This window comes from Dendropsophus ebraccatus, chromosome 1 (genome assembly GCF_027789765.1).
Source record: "Dendropsophus ebraccatus isolate aDenEbr1 chromosome 1, aDenEbr1.pat, whole genome shotgun sequence".
Lineage (NCBI taxonomy): Eukaryota > Metazoa > Chordata > Amphibia > Anura > Hylidae > Dendropsophus > Dendropsophus ebraccatus.
This window is the reverse complement of record NC_091454.1, coordinates 109,299,015-109,322,490: the sequence shown is the minus strand read 5'-3', so window position 1 is coordinate 109,322,490 and position 23,476 is coordinate 109,299,015. Positions and strand designations below refer to the sequence as shown.

The window sequence follows — 23,476 nt, the reverse complement described above, 5'->3', positions numbered from 1 at the left end:
TAAAAAATCTGAAGCCTAATAAGGCACCGGGCCCTGATGGGTTTACTGGGGACTTTTTAAAATTACTATCTGAAGAAATTGGCCCCACACTGCTATCCCTGTACAACTCCTACTTGGACGGCATACCTGTTTCTGCAGAGATGAATACCGCTGTCATCAAAGTTCTCCCCAAAGAGGGAAAAGACCTCACTTCACCTGGAGTTTATAGACCAATTTCCTTGATCAATATAGATCTCAAAATCATATCCAAAATTATGGCGGACAGATTAGCAGTGGTTTTACCCCGACTCATCTCTCCGAATCAGGTGGGGTTTGTACAGGAAAGGTCAGCCGTGACTAACCAGAGGAAGGTGATAGCTGTACTGGATGAGGTACATCTGAAGCCTGACCTACACCCCTCCCCCGTCATACTGTCTATAGATGCCGAAAAAGCGTTTGAAAGTGTGCGGTGGGAGTGGGTGTGGGATGTTATGGGCGCAATGGGGTTCTCGGGGTCCTTCCTGAACTACGTACACTCTCTATACACTCTTCCACAGGCTAGGGTGGGGACACCGGGGTTCCTTTCATTACCTTTCTCCCCGACCAAAGGAACCAGACAGGGATGCCCCCTCTCGCCCTTTTATTTAATATAGCTTTGGAGCTTCTTTCAAGGGTGTTAGCTCACCAGGATACTGCCGAGGGGATTCGGGTGGGGGGCATCCCTGTCAATACAGCGTTATTTGCAGATGATCTATTGATCTTCCTGGCCAGTCCGACTAGAGACCTGCCGCGAGTATTAGAGCGCTTGCTGGATTTTGGCATCCGCTCAGGATTTCGGATTAACATTGCCAAAAGTGTATTGTTAGAACTGAGGGCTTCCTCCTCCAGACTAACGCAACAATCTTTGGGTACGGAGGTTTCTCTCTCTAGAACTAATATGAGATATCTGGGCATCCTGGTGGGCACTAGTCCGGGTACGTTGTATGGGCTTAATTTTCCCCCTTTCATCCAGTCGATTCTGTCCTCTTTAGACCGTTGGAAAAAACGTCCCTTACCTTTAATGGCCAGGTGCCATCTTATCAAGATGTTGGCCTTCTCTCGCTTACTCTACCCGATGCAAACTATTCCAATACTGCTGTGACATGACGACGTCCGTAGGTTGACGTCAGCTTTTACACAATTTATATGGGGGGGGGGGGAAGCGTCCCCGCATAGCCTTGAAGAAACTACAATTGTTCAGGGATCAGGGGGGTTTAAACTTTCCCGACATTCGCCACTACAATCTGGCATGTCTCTTACGACATGGAGTCGACTGGATGAGGGGGGGAGGGCCCTATTCTAATGTGCGCCTGGAACAGGCGATGGCAGAACCGTGGTCACTCCAAGCGGTTCTCTACACGAAATTTCCTGCTCTTCCTGCTCATGTAAAGAAAAGTGTACTTCTTAGAGATACCCTGGTAGCATGGAAAGCTAGTCTCAAGGATCTTGGTTTGCCCTATTGTATTGGCAGACGTATGCCCCTATGGCCACACCCCGAACTTCACCCAGAGATCAAAAGCAGGTTATACCATAAATGGAAAGAGAAGGCTATTTTGCTAGTTGAACATGTATTGCATGACACGGACCATAGGTATCTCACCTTTGATGAGCTCAGAGCCAAATATTCCCTGGGTCCAGGACACTTCTTGGTGTACACTCAACTCATGGCCTTTTTAAAGCCCAGGCTAAGGGGGCTTTCACCTTTATATCAACCGTCATTTTTGGATTACCTCCAGCGGGTGGAGAGCCCCATTCACTCTCTTTCATACCTATCATGGTCAGTGAGGAGGCAGATCTCGTTGAGTTCAGCTCCACGGGTGTTCGCACACTGGGAATCTTATTTTGAGAGAGCTGATCTCTCCAAACCAATCTTAGATGCGTGGTCCGCAATTCGCAAGGCGGTTGTAAGTGAATTGTGGAGAGAAACACACTTTAAAATCATGCATAAAGCCACTTATGGCTTCACTCTCCCCAGAACACCCGCTAACCCTGAACGCATCGAGACTTGTTTAAACTGTAACGAGTTGAGGACTGACCTTGTACATGGCCTGGTCTTGTGTCCCTTGACGAGGCTATTTTGGGTCCAATTGAAGGAACTTCTGCGTAATAAATTAAAGGTTAATCTTTCTCTAGATCCACTGTTCCTTCTTTTCCATGTGCCACAGAATGACGATCACCTTTCCTCCTTAACCCATATATTTTTACTAGTGGCTAAGAGATGTCTCCTTGCAAATTGGTTGGTCCCGCGTATGCCTACTCTTGGCGATGTGATCCTACAAGTTACCCGCTACATGCAATATGACCAATTAGAGGTCTTACGCAACAAGGAGAAGTCTACACATGGTTTTTTCAAAAAGTGGACAACCTTTATTTGTAGTTTCCTCTCTCAAGAGGATATTACAAAGATTGTGTTACCTTTCAAAGATACATTGTGGTACATGAGAAAGGATGTGGCAGGTACTCTGGGTAAATTGAAACTACCTACGATAACGCGACAGCGGTAGATTGTCAGACGTGGTGCCGCAGGGGTGTAGCTGGTTTTCTTACTGAAGGACTGTGAGCATGAGGTGGGAGGGGGGGGAGAGGGCGTTTTGTTTGTTTGGTTGGTTATTTACTGGCCTGCTATGTTCGCATCTTCTTTGCGCGCAACTTCTCTGTCTTCATATTTTGTGATATGCGAATTAATGATGTTTTGCTGTTCTAAGATATACCTTTACTGCTCTTCCTGTCGGGAGATTGTCTCCCTTCTCAGTGTTGATATCTGTATAAAATTGTAAAATAAAAATAAATATATAAAAAAAAAAAAACACATAGAAACTTATTTGATTAATCAGTCTATGATGCTTTTTGATGTTCTGATATTTCTCTCAAATACACCAAGTTCATTCCTGCATTTTCTTTCCCTATGCCTTTCCCTTGCTGTCCATTCAACAGATCAGTTTAAAAAAACGAATAAAAAAATGGATGCATTTGTGTGCATACATTTTGATCCGTGTTTCTATTGACTTCCATTATTTAAAAAAAAGGATCAAAAACAGATCAAAAGGTATACACAAAAACATGGTTGACAGAGAGAAAAAACACAGTGTGATCCCAGCCTAATTTGTTCAGCTATATTATCTGCCCTCCTGCAGTCTTACTTGCCTGTATTTTACTCATATATTATTTTATTAAACTCTAATCAAAACATTATAATAAATAAAAACCACTCATAGATACTTTCTTGGCATTTACAACTGATCCCATTTAAGCAATCTTTTATAGTCAATGTTATGCTTTCTTAGGTTGAAAATCATATGACTGACTTTGCTGCAAATTAATTCTGGATTGTTCTGCTTCAGCAACACACTAAATGACACTAAATAAACCAAATTTATTTCTGTACCTTAGAAATGATGGAACACAATTGCTATTATCATTTCTTACATGTGGTGATGCAAATATAGCAGAAGATGACATTAAGTCTTTCCTTTCCAAGTGTTATTCCTCCTTTTCTTCTATCTTTCTTTCATGTTTCCCTCTTCACACAGTGTCTCACTGTATTGTTGTCATTCCAGTCTAGTGGCTTATCATCCTTCATCATGTCTTTTCCATCTCAAATGCTGTGATACCAAAGGAGAGCTACGAATCCCTGCTTAGCAAATAGAAGGAATATTTATTGCATGTGTAATTCACATTCTATACAGTATGTGTTACATAACGTGTCTAATCTTTAAAAGGGAAAGCGCATGCCTTTTTCCCTACTTCTTTACACTGTATATGGTTTTGTAAGGATTATACTTTATGTAAACATGTTAGAGCTAGCTGAAAAGTACAAAAAATACATATACAATATACATATACAAACGACAAGAAATACATGTATAAGCATAGCGTGCAGCACCCCCACATTCTCTGTTGGGCTTCCAAAATGAAAGAACAAGAAATATATTAATATTATGCACATCAATATACACTGTGTGCAGACTGGCAGAGTTCATGCACTCTCATTAAAAGAAAAACCGGTGACCAAAACAAAACATTGGGATGGAATGCAACCATATTTTTATGATAATTGTGACCTACAAAAGCTCCTGTCTTTTTGTGTCAAATCTGATATTCGGTTTGGCCTGTCTGAAATGGGAATTGAAGCTGTCACATGTCATGCAGTTTTAATAATAAGCAAGAAGCCAGGATGTGATCTATGACAAGACTGTGCTATGGTGACCTCATGTGGCCAATTGCTGGGTTTGTTTTACAGGTTTAGACGCATAAGCTATACAGGGGGCCCTGTATTTAGAGAAGATCTGTACAAATGTGAAAATATTGACATTGACTCTTTAAATTTTAGGAATGTTACCTCCCATAGAACACTAGGGTAAATGTCATTGGGACCTGGAGATTTGTATAGTTTATTTTTAGGTGTTGCTACATTGGGTTACACAAGTAACATGTAACTGAGAGGTTATTCTATCCTTGTGCATGTCACCTGGCATTTACTTCTGGGAATACATGGGAGAGAAATATGTTTAGTATGGTCGCTTTTTCCTCATCACCCTCTTTGATTGCTATGTCATTAGAGATGAGCGAACCTGGACAATGCTCGAGTCGATCCGAACCCGAACTTTCGGTATTAGCGGTGGCTGCTAAACTTGGATAAAGCCCTAAGGCTATGTGGAAAACATGGATATAGTCATTGGCTGTATCCATGTTCTCCAGACAACCTTAGAGCTTTATCCAAGTTCAGCAGCCGCAGCTAATCAAATGCCGAATGTTCGGTTTCAGATCGACTTGAACCCGAACCCGCTTCGCTCATCTCTAGTCATTACTTTTTAAAGGCCTCACACTTTGCGTTTTACAATTTATATCATTAAAGAACGTTATAGGGTATGCTTTACTTTCTTTGGCAATGAGTCTCTCTGTCTCTAGACTGAAGAAGCTTTTTAATGCTTCCTTATTGCTTTCCTGTTATAGTAGCTTAAATGCTTTCTTTTTGTTATTTATTACCTGCTTCACATTTTTATTCAACTGCATTGGTTTTCTCCTGTTCCTGATGCTTTTAGTCCAATAAAGTATGTGTTTGTACTTTTATTTTGAGGGCAATTTCCCAGGCTATGGCTGTGATCCCACATAGTTGAAATGATAGCTGTCATTTTAGCCCTAAAATGCAGCCGTCTATTAATAATGAGGCCGCAAATAATGTTCATGATTAGTGTTGAGCAAGCACTAAAATTCTCAAGTGTTGCGGTGATATATAAGCTAGAAGATTGAAGAACAGAGCTATGCGTATAATTTTACCCATTGCATTATGCATTTTCACAGCCTTAAAGGGGGTATCCGGGTAACAAAAACAATATTTTAAATGACCCCCTTCTCAATATCACCCTTTGCCTAATATACATGTATAACCTGTCTTGCACCCTTTCCCTGTTTTTCTCATATTTATCCGCTCTGGATGTCTAAAATCATTTTCTTTGTGTCCTCTCTGACAACACACCTTTTGTAGGCATAGGACAAGTGATCTCCTCTCTCGAGGCCAGGTAAGCTGTCTATTGACTTGGTAACCCGACCCTAGGAGAGATGGTCTGCATCATCTCCATGCACCTGACCACTGCTAGTGGATATGCTGCTTCCATAGACTTTCATGTGTCTCTGAGCCAAGGTTTCTGTAACATGAAACTTTATAATTCTATCTCTGCTTGCTGTCAGTGAATGCAGGCATATGTACCTGTCTTTGCGTCACAGCTCTGTATATTGTAAGTGTTATAGATGTTCTTAGAGTCTGGGTGGAACTAGAATGTTTTCATTCACGGTCAGCAAGCAAAGATCTAAACCTACACTACACCCCCACTCCCCCATAACAGATGCCTGTTATGCAGCACATAGCTACACCATGCATGTGTCAGCTCTGTTACACCATGCGCGCATCAGCTTTGCTACATCATTAGTTACTATCAAATATGTGCGACCGTGAACCATCACTCATCCTCTGATGGCCTCTCAGTACCACCCTTGTGTGCAGAAGAGGGCTTTGAGGCCAGGATAACTGTTAAGCCTAAGGGGCCTATTCCACGGGAGCGATAATCAGCCAAATCGGCCCGATTCGGCCGATTATCGCTCGGTGGAATAGAGAGAACGATCAGCCGATGATCGTGTCATCAGCTGATCCTTCATTTAGGTTCAAACCTAAAATCGCCCTTCGGCACCCGCACATCGCTACGGTGGAATAGCGGTGCGCGGTGGGCGACTGACGATCCAAGCAACATACATTACCTAGTAGGGCTTCTCCTGCGCTCCGTCTTCCTCCCCAGGTCCCGTGCGCAGCATGAACTCCGAAGCGGCCTGAATGAGCTGTCAGACCGCTCAACCAATCACAGGCCGGGACTGGAAAGGAAGACGGAGCGCAGGAGAAGCCCTGCTAGGTAATGTATGCTGCAAGGGCTGCAAGGACATTGGTAATGATGTCCCTGCATCCCTCGCTAAACGATCATCGGGGCCGTGGAATAGGCCCAGTAAACGAGCGCTGATCTAGCAGATCGGCGCTCGTTTACATCGTTGCTCACCCCGTGGAATAGGACCCTAAGTTGTGTCTATTTGTCTGTTAGGAGAATGTAATCATCCTGTCATCTTATCAACTCATCTCGCCAAGTTTCTGGATAAGCACTGACCTGTGAATCTAGCATTTTATGTGCCCAGACAGTCTCTGAATGGCAAAACAATAAAAATGCATACATTTCTCTTAAATATTTTTTTTTTTAAACCTGCAAAAATAATTGGTATCACCATGCCCATACCAACCCAGAATATAAAATACATTGTAATTTATCCTGCATGGTGAACTCTGTAAAAACAAATGGAAACATTTGGAATGGAAGCAAATGGAAACAAACCCCCATCAGCTCTGGAATCAACAAAGTAAAAAACGTACGGATCTTGAAATGTGTAATTGTTATTACTGTGATTATACCGACCCAGAGAATAAAATGTCTTTTTATTAATCATTAACCCCCCCCCCAAAAAAAAAAAAAAATTAAATAAAAAGTACACTTTGTTATAGGTTATAGCTAGAGATGAATGAACCTCGAGCAAGCTCGAGTTCATCCCACCCAGAGTGTTTGGCATTTGATTAGCGGGGGCTGCTGAAGTTGAATAAAGCTCTAAGGTTGTCTGGAAAACATGGATACAGCCAATGACTATATCCATGTTTTCTACATAGCCTTAGGGCGTTATCCAACTTCAGCAGCCACCGCTAATCAAATGCCGAACGATCGGGTTCGGATGGACTCAAGCATTTTGTTTTCTAATATGAGTGTCAATAATTCCAAAAAAATTCCATTTCATCTTATTTATACATACATCCAAGTACCAGCCATGCCAAAGCCTTGCTTAATGTATATAGACTGCAAAGTCAACTAAGTCATCAGCAAGCAATGGTCATCCACATTCAGCTCCTTAATCATATTCATATGCACCACACCACCCGCCAGGAGGACCTGTATCTGGGTCATAATCTGTAATAAGGATCCACATCTATGATTTTCCATTTAAAATACTGGTGTTTATGTGTGACAGAGGGGTCTGCTGAAGCACCAAGTCCAAGATATGGCTACTAATCAATAAATTTGTTGTTAAATGAAATAAGTTGAAAATGTAATCATTGAAGAACTATTAGGATTCAGTCTCAGGATTCACTTGCTGAGGTATCTGTGCATCTGAAAACTAGAATTATTTTCATTATTATGGTATTGAGGTTTAAAAAAAATATAAAAACTATTCTGCAATTTGCCAGTAGGTGGCAGAATATGTCAATTTTCACATAACTGAAACCGAACTGATTATAGAATAAATGGATACAATTAAACCAGTCAGTCATAAATCAATAGTCTCTTATGTACAACAAATATGCTTTAAACCAGTGTCCTTAAATCTTTAAAATATTTATCATCAGGTCAATGAGCACTGAATAATGATGTCTGGAGTTTACCTGAAGGCTGTTTTATTCTGCCAGACAAATCTGCCAAAGGTACCAATTGGCCATAATGTTTAAAAGTGTACCTGTCGCAAAGTCTGCTGACCTTATCTGCGGTAAAATCCATTCTGCGGTTGGACATTTGGGTATCCTTGGATACAACCATGCTATGACAGAAATAGCCACAACCCCCATTGGACCCTGATCCTGATATTCCTGGATACTCTGCTTGTAGGGACCTGCCGCAGCGATCTCCAATTCATTTTTACATCATGACACCCAGCCAGAAAATTACATCTCCCAGGAGGCATTGCATCTCCAGGTACTTGTCTGTGTAGTGTCCCAGTTCAGGTGGTCCACTAAGTTTTATGTCACCCGGGTAAAGTTAACTTTGTCAGTTGATGATAGATATCTTTATCACTTTCACCACTTGGTGTTTCACTCTTCACTGTTTGTATGAGCATGGTTGCAGGATAAAGGGTTAACTATGTATTTATCTGTGTTCACTGTTCAGCCAATCAGGTGCCTGACACACCACACAGCCACTTACACTCTTTCCTTTTCTTTTCTATACACTGCCCCATTAAAAGCCTGGGGCTCGTACTACCAAACCTGGCACTTTCTGAAGTGCCAGTGCTTGTGTATCCGAGGGTGGGTAACACAATTCCTGGCCACAGTGACAAGTGAACCAGCCAAAAACACCAAGCCCACCTGCTACATAACACCTCAGTAGCCTGGGCCACAGCACCCATATCTTCCCACCACTGGCTCGATCTGCTTCTGCTTTGCACAGTAAATACAGTATCTATTCTTTTGTCTATCTATTCATCTACATAGAAAGATTAGAGAAAGTAAAATGAAACAACAGTGTCTCCTTTACCCTATACTACTCAGGAGAGGCTGTTGATTCACCATGGACTGGTGTGATGTCAAGGTGTGGTGGGCAAGGTTACAGATGAGGTGTTACAGCTTGCCTTGCAACAAAATAGACAGAGATCCTACAACCTCTGTCTCAGAAGAGAGGGGGAGAACAGAGGAGCTGAGACAGTGTGGACTAGGAAGAGAAGATTTTCAGCAACTTCATGGTGTAAGTCAGAATGTGCTGCAGACAAACAGCCTAATATATGTAATAGAAACGACAAACATGCTTAGATTATGTGTGAGGATTAAACAGGGTTAAAACTGTCTTACCCAGAGATCCCCTTTAAGTCCGGCAACTTCTAAAAAGCATACTTGTTTTTCCAGTACACTCCAGAGATGACTAACTGAAGTGAGATTTGGTGAGCTAGGAGGACAAAACTAAAGAGGACTAAAACTAAGGAGAACTAAAGTAAACACATACAGTAAAACTAAATTTGCTATTACCATAATTTTTTGTCAACTGTAGAATAAAGTGATAATTTATTCTCTACAGTGAACCATAAAAACAAAACCTAAAATATTAGAAGGACTGATGTTTTTATCACCCTACCCTACCCTACCAAAAAATGTCATAACTCTTGTAATGAAAGGAACCAGGGAATAATAGACCCCTACCATCTTGACGCTATTCACAGTCTGAATTTTTTAAATATCTTTAGGTACAAAGATGTGAACTTTTAAAAGGAGTTGGAACCTTTATGAGATAGATGATCATTGATAACACTCTGGGTTGTATAAATAATTTTCAAATAGCTGTCAGCAAAAGGAGAGTTCCGCCAAAACCTTTCTATTGTAACTCCACACATACAAATGCATGCTCTTTTTGGTGTATGTATTGTAGATGAGGAGAGGGGTTAAAACCACTGCCAGACCCCTTTGGTGATCACCTCAAAAACAAAATGATTGGTCATAGTAAAATCTAGTGTGGTGTCCCACCACGGATGTTTTGTGTTTCTTACACCTGTCGCAAAAAAACTTTTTTTTCAGGTAAAGTGGTGATGAAGGTATTCTGTAGTTTTGCCACACATCAGTATTTTATATGTATGCTCTTATGTGTTGCCAGGGCAGTTTCTAGGCCATTTTGGCAACAGGGCGACTCTGAAAAAAGTGCCCCCTCCCCCCATGTCCACATGTCCTATACCTACTTGATGCCTGCCTTCCAGGCATCAGGAGGTTTCCTTGGAGGTTGTGTGCAAAAGTGTATCCCTATGCCCAGTGTCAGCTTAGCACTACAGAGAGGCACTAAATACCAGTATAATACCTCATCACGCATATTTCACTGCGAAGATGGACCAAATTCTTTAGGATCCGCAGCAGATTTCTCGCTGCAAATCCGCAGCGAATTGAAGTATACGCTCCGGTGGCGGGGATGTTAACGGGGCGAGTTGCTGACATACTCACAGCGGGATGTCCATCCTGCTTCAAGTTTGTCTGCCTATAGAGTGTACAGGACAGAGAAATCCACTGCGGATCCGTTACGTGTGAACGCACCCTAAATCTGCTTATTTCTGTGCAGTGAAACTGTGACTCTTTTACACAATAATCCATGATGCCCATGCACCTGCACCCCTGCATACCATACAAGTTACACAGACAGGTATATACTGTCATAGAATTGTAAAAGTTAACTACTTATCACCCGACACGTTGCTTACCTGTCTGCTTTTCCTCTGCGTGCTCCCACATGCTTCTCTGGGTCCCTGCTCAGCGACGGCCCACTTAGCCCACTTATCCCACTGGCTGTGATGGGATAGCGCAGTGATTGGCTGAGTAGGCTGTCAATGTGCAAGAATCCAGAGAGCCATGTGGGAGCAATGTGGGGGAACGCAGACAGGTAAGCAAGGTCTCAGGTGCTAAGTAGTTAAAGAGAACCGATCAGTTAGATTTTACCGGTAAAGCTACTAGCAGAGCCCAGATGACTAGTTCCCGGCTTGTTTCATGTGCCAAATAAAAGACTTCGTTTCAGCATTCTACAGAAGACACAGAACACATGGTAAGGGAGAGTTTTGGCGTCTTCCGAGCACTGCTAGTAGCGTTACCGGGAAAATCGAAGGGGGAGATTTATCAAACTGGTGTAAAGTAGAATTGTCTCAGTTGCCCCTAGCAACCAATCAGATTCCATGTACTCAGAATCTGAGGAATGAAAGGTGGAATCTGATTGGTTGCTAGGGGCAACTGAGACAATTCTACTTTACACCAGTTTGATAAATCTCCCCCCTAAGTGATTGGTTTGCTTTATCTTTTACAAGTCTATGGCACTATACATTCTTCCAGAGGAATGAAAAACTGCCTCAAGAATGGAAGAATGGAGTGCCATAGACTGTAATAGAAATGAGTATTGCAGCAGATTTCACTGTGAAACTCGCAGCATGGAATCTACTGCAAATGTGGTATATGTGAATGGACCCTTATAAACCTATATTAAGGGTATGTTCACACTGAGTAAAATAGGCGTAATTTTGTATGTGAGACATGCGGCAGCAGCAGAGGAGCACATGCTCTCCCATAGAGATGCTATGACACTGAGGCAGGTGGAATTCCGTGGCGGAGAGTTCCACTGCGGAATTACGCCTATTTTACTCAGTGTGAACATACCCTAATGGTGCGTTTACACGTAACGATAATTGGCCCGATCGTACGATTAACGATGTCGGAGTAACGATTATTTTTTTTATAATGAGCAGCGTTTAGACGGTACGATATATCGTACGGAAAATTCGTTGTGCGATCGTTTTGCGAACGCTTAAGCCTATCTCACACATTGGATAAATCGGCGAACGACTGTTCACACGGAACGATTTGCGATTTTTTTGCGAACGACAAACGATGATTCGATAACATGTTGAAAGATCAAAATGCGCGATGTATCGTTCGTCGTATGATCGTTCGCTGCGTTTACACGTACGATTATCGTTCGAATTCGATCATTATCGCGCAAATTTGTACGATAATCGTAACGTGTAAACGCACCATAAGTTTGACCAACCAGAACTGGATGTTGCAGCTGTATCTTTTTTTCCCAGGCAGCGTTAAATAACAGTATATATATATATATATATATATACACACACACTATACTTGTATACTACATAGTATGGACATCACACGTACATACAACATAAACAGCAGGCTATGCAAAACATATGATATTACACATACATAGAACACAAACAGCACACTATACATAACATAGGACATCACACACACCATTGCACATTGTACTCTTTACACACAAATACAGTGGGCTTACTTTTTGTAGCTGGGTGCAGTCTATAAAGGGTTAAATCATCAGGCAGAGTTCAGACTGGTGGTCTCACTTGTATACACAGTCCTATGCAGCTATTAACCCTCCCCAACCCCCTCGTCCAGACTGACACTGCAGAGCCTTGAGAGCTTAGGGGAAAGGTTGGTGGGAAGTTTCTTCAGGTGTCACTGGAGGGGGGGGAGACTGCACACTGTAGTGCTGTGAGGAAACCTGGTCACAGCAATTATTGGCAGAGAGATAATCGCCAGTCCAGACCACAAGACATCACAGCTGCAGGGCAATTCCCGTTTGACCCTCTCCCCCCATAAGGCCGACCCTGGTGAGTGATAAACTGCCCATCGCCCTTCTCCCCTCCCATACATTCAGAAGTTTCACAGCAGGCACTTATGGTGCGTTTACACAGAGAGATTTATCTGACAGATTTTGGAAGCCAAAGCCAGGAATGGATTTGAAAAGAGGAGAAATCTCAGTCTTTCCTTTATGACCTGTTCCCTGTTTATAGTCTGTTCCTGGCTTTGGCTTCAAATATCTGTCAGATAAATCTGTCTGTGTAAACGCACCCTTACACAGATGCTTCTCTTCTGCTGTGTCCAGGCCGGGTCGGGGGAGGAGACTCACACATGGGAGCTACTGCCTGTGTGCCGAGTCATTAGGAGAGCGCAGGTGAGTAACCAGAAGTCCCTGCTGCCTCCACTCTTTTCTTCCCTACAGTCACAGGCCACAAAAGGGCGCTCCTAGGGTGTGTGCTGTGTGTGAGGGGGCGCACTGAAGTCTGAGCCCCTGCCCTTGGCTCAATGTCACTGCAGCTGAGTGAGGTGGGGGAGGGCGCCCCCTAGCTGTCAGCGCCCCGTGCAGTGGCCCGTCTGGCATGGTGCTAGAAACGGCCCTGTGTGTTGCACAATTGAAGCTAAGGGTTATTGTCTTTATGTATACCATGTGCTTTTTCTAACCTATAGGATATGCCCTCTACTCTCAGCCTATGTCTTTCTTTCTCCTGCACACAATTCCTTCCACCACTCCCATACCCTGTAGGAAGTAGTTACTTGGAGGGAGGAGGTGTAGCAGGGGCGTAACTAGAAAGGGCTGGGCCCCATAGCAAACTTTTGATTGGGCCCCCCCGACTGACCACTAAACGGTCAAGTGTAGTCATAACTGCAAGCGCTGGTCAGAAGTGCTTGCAGTTAAAGGGACATTTGCAAAACCCAGGAGGCCAGCAGGGCCACCAGGTGCTGCAAATATTGACGTCTCAGGGGCCCCAGTGTATTGAGGAGAGCAGGCCATGGGGCCCCCCTGATGCGGCGGTCCCCATAGCAGCCGCTATGGCTGCTATAGTGGTAGTTACGCCCCTGAGGTGTAGCTTCAGTCGTATCCAGATTCTTGTGGAAGGAGGACACACAGAGCAAATGTCCCTGCTGTAGCCAAGCCAGGGCCTTACTCTGCAGGGACCCTTATCTGGAACAAGTGCAAAGTGTACGGAGTGTTAGTGACTCTCAGACACTCAGTTTGTCCAGACTATCTACTATATCTACTATGCACTGCTAGACACTACAAAAGGGAGAAAAGTGGGGGATTAACCTAGCCCATGCCAAGAACCCACGCCAAAGTGCAGGGCAGTTTCCTGATACACAAGAGGAACTAGCCTGGATAGAAGAAAGCTACCAGAAAGTCTATGTATTCTATCTCACAGTTTAAGTTAACCAGGAAACCTTGGACACTTAGCTTCACCCAGGTAACCAAGGCTGGGACTTGTATCACCCTATTAGGATGAGTACCTCGACACTGTAGGGCAGAAGGTGGTCAGACTATAGTCTATACACGGTAACAAGTATCTCTCACTCTCAAGTATTCTTCTTAAAGTTCCGGCAGAGCACAGTACTACATTGGAATAGGACTCCCTTGACAAACTCTTCTCCTCTATGCTACTCTACTCTACTTACAACCCTTCAAGCACCATTACAACTACCTCTACTCTACTCTACTGTTTCAAGTATCTCCTCAGCACAACTGAGTTCAACAAAAGTCTGTACAAAGATTTATCTATTCCTGCAAAAGTGTTTTATACTATTAATAGACTATACAGTAAAGCTGTTCTATTTTTTTCATCACTTGGACTTGGTTATTTTTCTGTGAGTGGCGGTACCGATACTCCAGATGGGTCGATTCCCACTCTGGACTACCATGACAGGAGCCCAAGGGACCCATCACAACCCGGCAGGTCACCGACAATTTTGGGGAACTACACAGCCAGCCACCAACAAAAAGCAGGTACCAACATCACACCTGTGTGCTGGACTAGCACTGGCGTCACAACATTACCATCTCTGGCTGAGCTGTGTAATAACACCGACCAAATCACAATAGAAGTGGCGTCACCAGTAACACCATAGTATGTCACCGGTTGAGTACCACATTAGCACTCGCTCTACAGCCACCTACACACTCACAAAACTTTTTCAGCCGACAGCTACTCCTCTCTTTTCTGCCATACACATACATACTCATTTAGGCCATGCTTGCATTGGCTGTCAATGGGTAGAGAAGAAATAGACTTATCTGGCAACATCTTATCTCTTGGGAAAACAGCCTGATCTGGCATTGAAATTCAACATTGAAATTCTTTCCCTCAATGTGGTGTGTCAAAAGAGAGTCAGGAGGCCCCCATATTAGCTGGTCAGTGCTGCAACTTCACTGATTGTGCAAAAGTCTGCAGTGAAATTAGGGCTATGTTCATGTTGGAGTTTTATTGCAGTACTGCAGCGTCTTCACAAAAATAATGCATTAACAGAATTAAATGATGCTAAATGGCACAGAGGATCAGAGCCGGCACTGCCAATCCCACCTGCACAAAAATGAGGCATACACAGTATGTCTCATGTAATATAATATCAGATAAAGTCCCTATTGTGGGCTCAAGCTGAAAGATAAAAGATGCTTGATCATAATATGTGCATGGAGATGAAAAGAAAAAAAAAATTAAAAAGGTTGTTTATTTCAATATCAGTGTTACAGGTAGTAACAGTGTGCTGTGTGGGTGGGAACACAATGAAATGATAAAGTACTTCAATTAATTCAGTAACAATGAAACTGCAATGTGTGAACACAGCCTAGATGTTATACAACAGCTTTGGGCAGGGTGGAGGACTGTGATCTGAGGGAAAGAATTGCATTCTGGAACCTGTAGTACTGTGTACAACTGCTCAACCAGGAAGTGTAGCCACATAATACAGAACAAAGACCCCCCCAAGCAAATGGATTTTTGTTAGTTTCAAAAACTGGGTTAGACAGGTAAGCAATGCTATATGCTTCTGCAGCTAGTTTTTTTTTTTTTTTACCTCTACTTGGAGTTCCCCTTTACCTATGAGCAAAAGCCAAGGAACATCAATTCGCTAATAAACAAATGTAGGTATAAATCAGATGGATCGAGTCAGGTTACTAAGCTTGCAAAAAGTAAAAAGTGGAAGGAGAAGAAAGAAAAAGGAAAAGTATTTGATCCATGAAAGGTCAGCTGACAGTAACTGGAAGAGCGGCTATGAAAAAAGGGGTGAGGAGAGGAGTTCTGAACCATAGGCTTGGATGCCTGGATGCCCTGGAGCACCATCATAAGTCCCATGATACTCCAAGGCTAACATAGTAACAGAAAGATAAGACACTACTGGGGCTGCCCCTGCGCCTTTGTGGCTATAGCCATTTTGTGAGTGAGAAAAAAGAAAACATCTTGACCATTGTTCCTTGGTAAACTGTTTACCAAGTTCAGCTTCCCACTTCCTACAGAAGAAGGGAAGGTCCTGTGAGCTATCTGAGAATAAAATTGGTAAAAGAGCGACTAAAGTGTTTGCCTCTCGAGATGGAAGAATAGAAATGTTTAACCCCTTAAGGACAGAGCCTGAAATGGCCTTAAGGACCGGAGCAAATTTTATGAATATGACCTGTGTCACTTTATTCATTAATAACTTCGGGATGCTTTTACCTATCCGGCTGATTCTGAGATTGTTTTCTCGTGACATATTGTACTTCACATTTCTTGTAAATTGGAGTCGATACTTATAACGAATCTTTATGAAAAAAAACAAAATAACGTGAAAAATTGTAATTGCATTTTTCCAACTTTAAACCTTTTCTGCTTATACAGAAAATGGTTATGCCACATAAATTATATATTAAATAGCATTAGCAACATGTCTACTTTATGTTGGCAGCATTTATTAAACTATATTTCATTTTTTTTTAGACAATAGTAAGCGTAAAACATTAGCAGCAAATTTCCAAATTTTCAGTAAAATTTCAAAATCAGATATTTTTAGGGACCTGTTCAGGTTTAAAGTGTATTTGAGGGGCCTGTATGTTAGAAAGCCCCACAAAGCACCCCATTTCAGGAACTGCACCCCCCAAACTCTGCAAAAGCAGATCCAGAAAGTTTTTTAACCCTTTAGGGGAGTCACAGAAATAAAAGTTAGGGTGTAAGAAATTTGAAAATTTTAATTTTCTGTGCAGAGATTTTATTGTAATCCAATATTTTTCATAATTATAAACTTATTACCAGAGAAACGCACCCCAATATTTATTGCCCCGTTTCTGCAGTTTATAGAAATACCCCATATGTAACCCTATTGCGCTATTTGACGCAACCACAAGCCTCAGATATATGGGAGCGCCTAGTGCATTTCAATGGCTCCGTTATATTTGGTCATTTCTGACTGTATCACTTCAGCTTGGCAGAGGCTCTGGGGTGCCAAAACCTAAAAAACACCACTAAAGGGACACCATTCAGAAAACTACACCCCTCAAGGAATGTAACTAGGGGTGCGGTGAGCATCTGGACCCCACAGGTGCTTCACAGATTTTCCCAACAATATGGCGTGAAAAAAGACAAAAGTATTTTTTACACTAAAACGTTGTTCTAGACACAAAACATGTAGCGCAGTTTCTCCCGAGTACGGAAATACCCCACATGTGGACATAAAGTGCAGGACGAGCCTCCAAAGGGAAGGAGCGCCAATTGGCTTTTGGAAGCTGGATTTCACTGGAATGGATTTCAAGGGCCACGTCGCATTTACAGAGCCCTCGTGCTGCCAAAACACTGGAAACCCCCCACAAGTGACCCCATTCTGGAAACTACACCCCTCAAGGAATCTAACAAGGGGTGCAGTGAGCATATGGACCCCACTGGTGACGGGCACAAATGTGGAACAATGTGACGTGAAAGTGAAAAATTTCATTTTTTCACTTTCACGGCACAAATGTGCTCGTCATCAAGGGGTCCATATCCTCACTGCACCCCTTGTTAGATTCCTTGAGGGGTGTAGTTTCCAGAATGGGGTCATTTGTGTTGGGTTTCCACTGTCCTGGCAGCACAAGGGCTCTGTAAATGCGACATTGCGTTCATCATCCATTCTAGCCAAATCCAACCTCCAAAATCCAAATGGCGCTCCTTCCCTTGAGAGGCTTGCCCTGCACCCACATGGCGCTTTATGTCCACATGTGGGGTATTTACAGACTCGGGGGAAATTGCTCTAAACATTTTGTGTGTTTTTTTCTCTTTTAACCCCTTGTGAAAATGATAAAATCAAGGCTAGACCAACATTATAGTGTAAAAAATTTAATATTTCATTTTTACGCCACATTGTTCCATATTTGTGCCCATCACCAGTGGGGTCCATATGCTCACTACACCCCTTGTTACATTCCTTGAGGGGTGTAGTTTCCATAATGGGGTCACTTGTGGGGGGTTTCAACTGTCTTGGCAACACAGGGGCCTTTTAAATGCAACATGGCCCCTCGAAATTCATTCCAGCCAAATCCAGCCTCAAAAAACCAAATGGCGCTCCTTCCCTTTGGAGGCTTACCCTGCACCCGCATGGCGCTTTATGTCCACATGTGGGGTATTTCCGTACTCAGGGGAAATTGCTCTACAAATTTTGTGTTTTTTTTATTTTTTAGCCCCTTGTGAAAATGAAAAAATCAAGACAAGGTTAATGATTTAGAGTAAAAATTTAAAAAAATTACACCAAATGTTGGTCTAGCCTTGATTTTTTTTCCATTTCCACAAGGGGTTAAAAAAGAAAATAAACGCAAAGCGTGTAGGGTAATTTCCCCTGAGTACGAAAATACCCCACATGTGGACATAATGTGCCATATTGGCACAGGGCAAGCCACCAAAGGGACAGAGCGCCATTTAGAGGCTGGAATGGAGGATGGACCCCATTCTGGAAACTACACCATAAAGAATCTAACAAGGGGTGCAGTGAGCATATGGACCCCACTGGTAACAGGCACATATGTAGAACATGTGCCGTGAAAATAAAAAATACAATTTTTTTCATTTTCACGTCCCAAATGTGGCCGTCACCAGGGGGCCATATCCCCGCTGCCCCCCTTGTTAGATTCCTTATGGGGTGTAGTTTCCAGAATGGGGTCACTTGTCGGGGGTTTCTACTGTCCTGGCCGCACAGAGGCTTTGTAATTGCATTATGGCATCCTCTAATGGGAATGGCGGCCATACCTATTTAGCTGGGGAAAAAGGGACAATTCTAATTTATTTGGGGGTATTAGGCCAATTATTAGTTTATAAGGTTGAAAATGACAGGTGTCCATCAAATTCAACCTGTGTTGATCCAGAGGAAGGCAAAAAACCCTCGTAAGGCAGACGACAGTAGCCTCATCACAGGGAAAAAATTCCTTCCCGACTCCATAATGGCGATCAGAATAATCCCTGGATCAACGTGACCCCTGAAATAGGAATAAGGGACAGAATTTAGATAATGTAGAACTCCGATGACGTGTGGTGCGCCTTGAAGCGATCCAGTATGCAGAGGCCGGGGTGATCAGGACAGGCGTCACACTGGAAAATGGTGTCCTTCCTTATCTCCTGTTACGCCACACTCTGCACTTCTTCTGGGGTCTCCTGTTTTCCAGTGTGGGGGACGTCACCTGGAAAATGTTGTCCTGGTGCGATACGGGGTCCTTCATATCCAGAAGCACTGGGTCCGCTCCATGGCTGCTAAATATTAGGGCGCTATTACTACTTCTGATATGTTCGGATCGTGCCGCAAGCTACAGGGCAGCGAGGGACCGGAAGAGGGGGTGCTGGTATAAAAGTTATCCCCGTACAGGTGGTAACCTTTATCCAGCAGTGGGAAGATCAGTTCCCGAACGATCTCCCCACTAACTCCGAGGATGGGGGGGGGGCATCTGGGGGCTGGATTTGGGTGTCCCTTCCTTCATACACTCTAAGTGCACGTGCACACTGCGGAATGGCGAAGGATAACCCTTTGTGCATTCCGCAGCTGGCACCCACTGGCAGACTGATGCGGGCGCGCGTCTCCGTCCGTGTCATAGACTCCATTCTATGCACGGGCGGATTCCGCTCTCCGTCAAATGTGTTCATTCTTTGGACGGACGATGGAATCCGCCCAAGCATAACATGGAGTCTATGACACGGGTGGAGACGCGCACCCGCATCAGTCTGCTGGTGGGTGCCAGCTGCGGAATGCACAAAGGGTTATCCATCTCCATTCCGCAGTGTGCACATACCCTAAATCTGTAAAAGTACCCTGAGGTACTCTCACAGAGTTTGTAGAATTTCACGCCATATCGTCATCTCTTATTGGGACGGTACTGGCGGAAAAGATGTGTCTGGGGGGCAGCGTACGCTACGCTACCCCCAGATACGTCATTGGATGATGAGGATGAGGATGAATGGAGGAATGAAGGATCCCCCCATTCATCCTCACTGGCTGTTTCGGTGTCGGAGGCAATAATAGCGTATGCGTCCGACACCGAAAACACCCTGGGGGCCATCTTTATACGGGGATTGGTATATGGGGTATGTAGTGGTGTAGTGTAAAACTTTATTCCGTGTAGTGTAATGGTGTTTTTTACATGTTTTTTTAACATGAAGTATAAAAAAAAAAACTACGCCAAGAAAGGAGTTGCTGATAAATGCCGCACTTATGTGCGGCACTTATAAGCAGACCGTGGCTGTAGGATATAGGAAAAAAACACTCTACGCCAAAAAGGAGGAGTTGCTGATCAGCGGCGCACTTACGTGCGATGCTGATCAGCACTCAGCGGCGAAAGGGTGCGGAAAATAGAAAAAAAAAAATTGGGGAAAAAAAAATAAAAAATCTTTCTTCAACCCTATAGCTACTGATATGTGTATTATATACACTTATCAGCCGCTAGGGGGCAGTAGAACGCCAATTCCGGAAAAAGCCGAAGTTTGACGACGCTGGAGCCGATGATTACCGATGGGGACCGCCGGAAAAAGACGAAGACGCCGACGAAGACGAGGACGCGTTCGGAACCCGGAAGACGCGTTCGGAACCAGGAAGACGCGATCGGGACGCTGGATCCGGTGAGTATGGGTCAATACCTGCTCTGGACACCTCAGCTACCTAGCTGAGGTGTCCACAGCAGGTATTTAACCCTTTCATGGGGTACTTATATCGTACTTATATAGGGATGGCCTGCTATACATTATAGCAGGCCATCTTCCCCGATCGCTGCGTGTGTACACGCAGCGATCGGGGAAACCGCGGGCGTAAATGTACGCCCGTTTGCGTTAAGGCACGGGTTTTGGGGGCGTACACTTACGCCCGCGGTCGTTAAGGGGTTAAGTTGTAAGTACGCAAATGGTGCACATGTAACAGCAATGTTGTCCTTAATGATGGAAGTGAGTGGTTTAAGTGAGCCCTTAGCAAGGAGTTATATACATTTTTTATAGGATTATATTGTAATTGGAAAGAAATGTGAATAAGTGATCAGAGTCTATGGTCCATATGCTTACTGATCCCTCTCCCTACTTTAAATCAGAGAGTACTAAAAGGAAAACCTGTGTGTGAGAAAGCCAAGCTTGACATTGTAATTCAAGAGAAGATGCAGGGCATTTTCTTTTTTCAATGTTACAATAACGCAGGTAGAATACGGTCATGGAAGGGACTGTCCCTGCCTATTTGCCTCAGACAACCCTAGGTGACTTGTGACACGTAAAAAAACACAAAACATACATATTTAAATATAAGGTACAGTGGACAAGCCAAGTCAAAACAAGCGGGCAGCAAAGTGCAAAATCAGAATCCAAAGCCAGATAACAAAGCAGATAAGGATATAGAAAACACTGAATACTGAGCTAGTAAACTAGTCTAATAGCCAGCAAGTGTAATATGAACTAGGGATCATAAATATAAGAGTTCAGGGGTCCGGTTCAAAATGTGATTGGACTGGCCTCCTGATCCTCACAAGGCACACGTGCAGATAGAACATTTGACTGGCAGAGAGACCTGCCAGTCATTCACAAAGTGCAGCACAGCTGCAGAATTCAAAATCCCCAGCAGGCGGTGCTGGCTGCACAATGTATTTTTCCTATGACAGACACTTTTACCATCTATATCTAACACCTCATAGCTTACTTTATATTTAGAAACCGAAATTTTTACTCACTTTCAACGCACATTGGTGCATGTTATACCCCTTTATCCAAGTCTCTAAATCATGCCAATTTTTTAGGTACTGTCAGGCACAACAGTTTTAAAGATAATACATTTTGCACATGGCATGTACCCTAGCTGATTCATTTGATATGGTTCCCTGCAGCACAGTATAGAGCCACTATTGGGCCTCTCTGCCTATCAATCATCCCCGCACTGTACGCTGACAGGCAGAGAGCTGCGACTAGACACGCGCTGCTCTCCGTCCAAATGCCACCCCTCTCCCTACCTCACGCGGCATATTAAAACTTATCATTTACCCTTACGGCACTTGCACACTACGGAAATCACACAGATAACTTGCCGCAGATTCTGTGTGAGCGCCCGCTTCAAGCCCAAGCGCACAATGGTAATATATGGACCGGCCTGCAGAGGGTTAAGAGGGCTGACTTTTACATACTTGCAGTGGGATGACAGTCCTGCTGCGAGTATGTAATCTCATTGAAAGTGACAGGGAAGGATCCACAGCGGATTTTGCTGTGAACTTGCAATGTGAAATCCCCTGCGGATCCATTACATGAGAACCCACCCTTACAGAAATATATTCTGCAGTGCTGCAAGCAATATAATAAAGCTCCCGCAGCAGGGGATTTGTATCCTTATCTTCTAATATTTTTTATGTGTTTTGTATATTATCAATAAAAAAATACTACAAAAGTTCAGTATCTTACCTAGACATGTCTTCTATTACAATATACAGGTTTTATGTATTTGATTTAAGAAGAACATTTACATATATGTTTATTTTAGGTTTTATAATATTCTCTTCAAATAGTAGCTAGATTACTTTGCTTACCGCATACAAATATTGTCTTAAGTCAAACGTCATTTTCCTGTCAGTCAGTGACTGTGGTAATGTGGAGGTTGAATGCCAACAAATACCCAATAAGTTAAAAATAAAGAATTTGGTTTCCTACTCGACAATAATAAAAACTCTCATCTACTTATGCTGCAACCTGACTTGTTTAATCTCAATAGCGTTTACTAGGAGTGAGTACAAGAAATGCTCCCAAGAACAAATCGAGAGTGAAAAGAAATAAAAGCTGAGAACTTGGAGTGCAGCCATTTTACTGCCTCCTAAACCAAGTGACTATGAAAGACTGAGTTCCAGCTTCAATAACCTTCTCTACTAGATGAATACTGCACATACTATCCCAGGCCTATATGTATGTACATCCAGTATCCCCTATAGGTTAAAGGTTCACCTTATATTAGAGCACTCCATGCTGAACACATTACTGCACTCTTTCGATAATCATTCCTTCACTTTATTATAAGGCAGACAGAAACTGCAGTAAACATGGCACACTGTGCTCTGCTCCTAAAGCTAACAAAAGATTTGAATATACTATTGTTTTATAATAGAGATATACTTCTTAGGAAGCACTGAATATGTGTTCTACAGTTTTTTTTCTCTGACTTGCGAATGTTTGCTAGTCTGAACTCATCCCATTTATGTTGTCTCCTTGGCAAGAGAAATACAGATCATTTACTTGCAGATGCTACTCTTCTTCTGCTACTGTCTATTTAATAATGGAGACAGCAAGTAAATCTAGGAAACTGATGGCTGAGGACTTTTTTTTTTTTTTTTTACTAGAATGAGAAACTACCTGCACAATAAAGACAGAGAGAGAATTAACACAGGAAAGCAATATAAACCTGTTATGTGCATTCTCTATACCATGATAAAACACATAGACCAAATGGTAAAGTCCAACATCACGGATTGTTCCACATTGCAACAGAAGTTGGACGCAGGCTAAAAGCAGGCTAGGACAAGGAGTGCCCTAGGCAGGTAAGGCAAATGGTGCCCCCCCCAGTGTATAGCCCCCACATACA

The 23,476-nt window shown here is 43.1% G+C and overlaps 1 long non-coding RNA gene across 2 annotated transcripts in view; it reads right to left on the bottom strand.

Annotated features, from left to right (window-relative positions):
- Positions 1-2,461: 2,461 nt before the first annotated feature.
- LOC138776062 (uncharacterized) overlaps positions 2,462-23,476 on the bottom strand; it is a 44,799-nt gene continuing 23,784 nt past the window's right edge. For both annotated transcript variants that reach the window (XR_011360714.1, XR_011360715.1), the window contains exons 2-3: positions 3,445-3,649; positions 2,462-2,779 (exon numbers count right to left, since the gene is read on the bottom strand). This is a non-coding gene — a long non-coding RNA (uncharacterized lncRNA). The remainder of the gene's footprint in view (positions 2,780-3,444; positions 3,650-23,476) is intronic.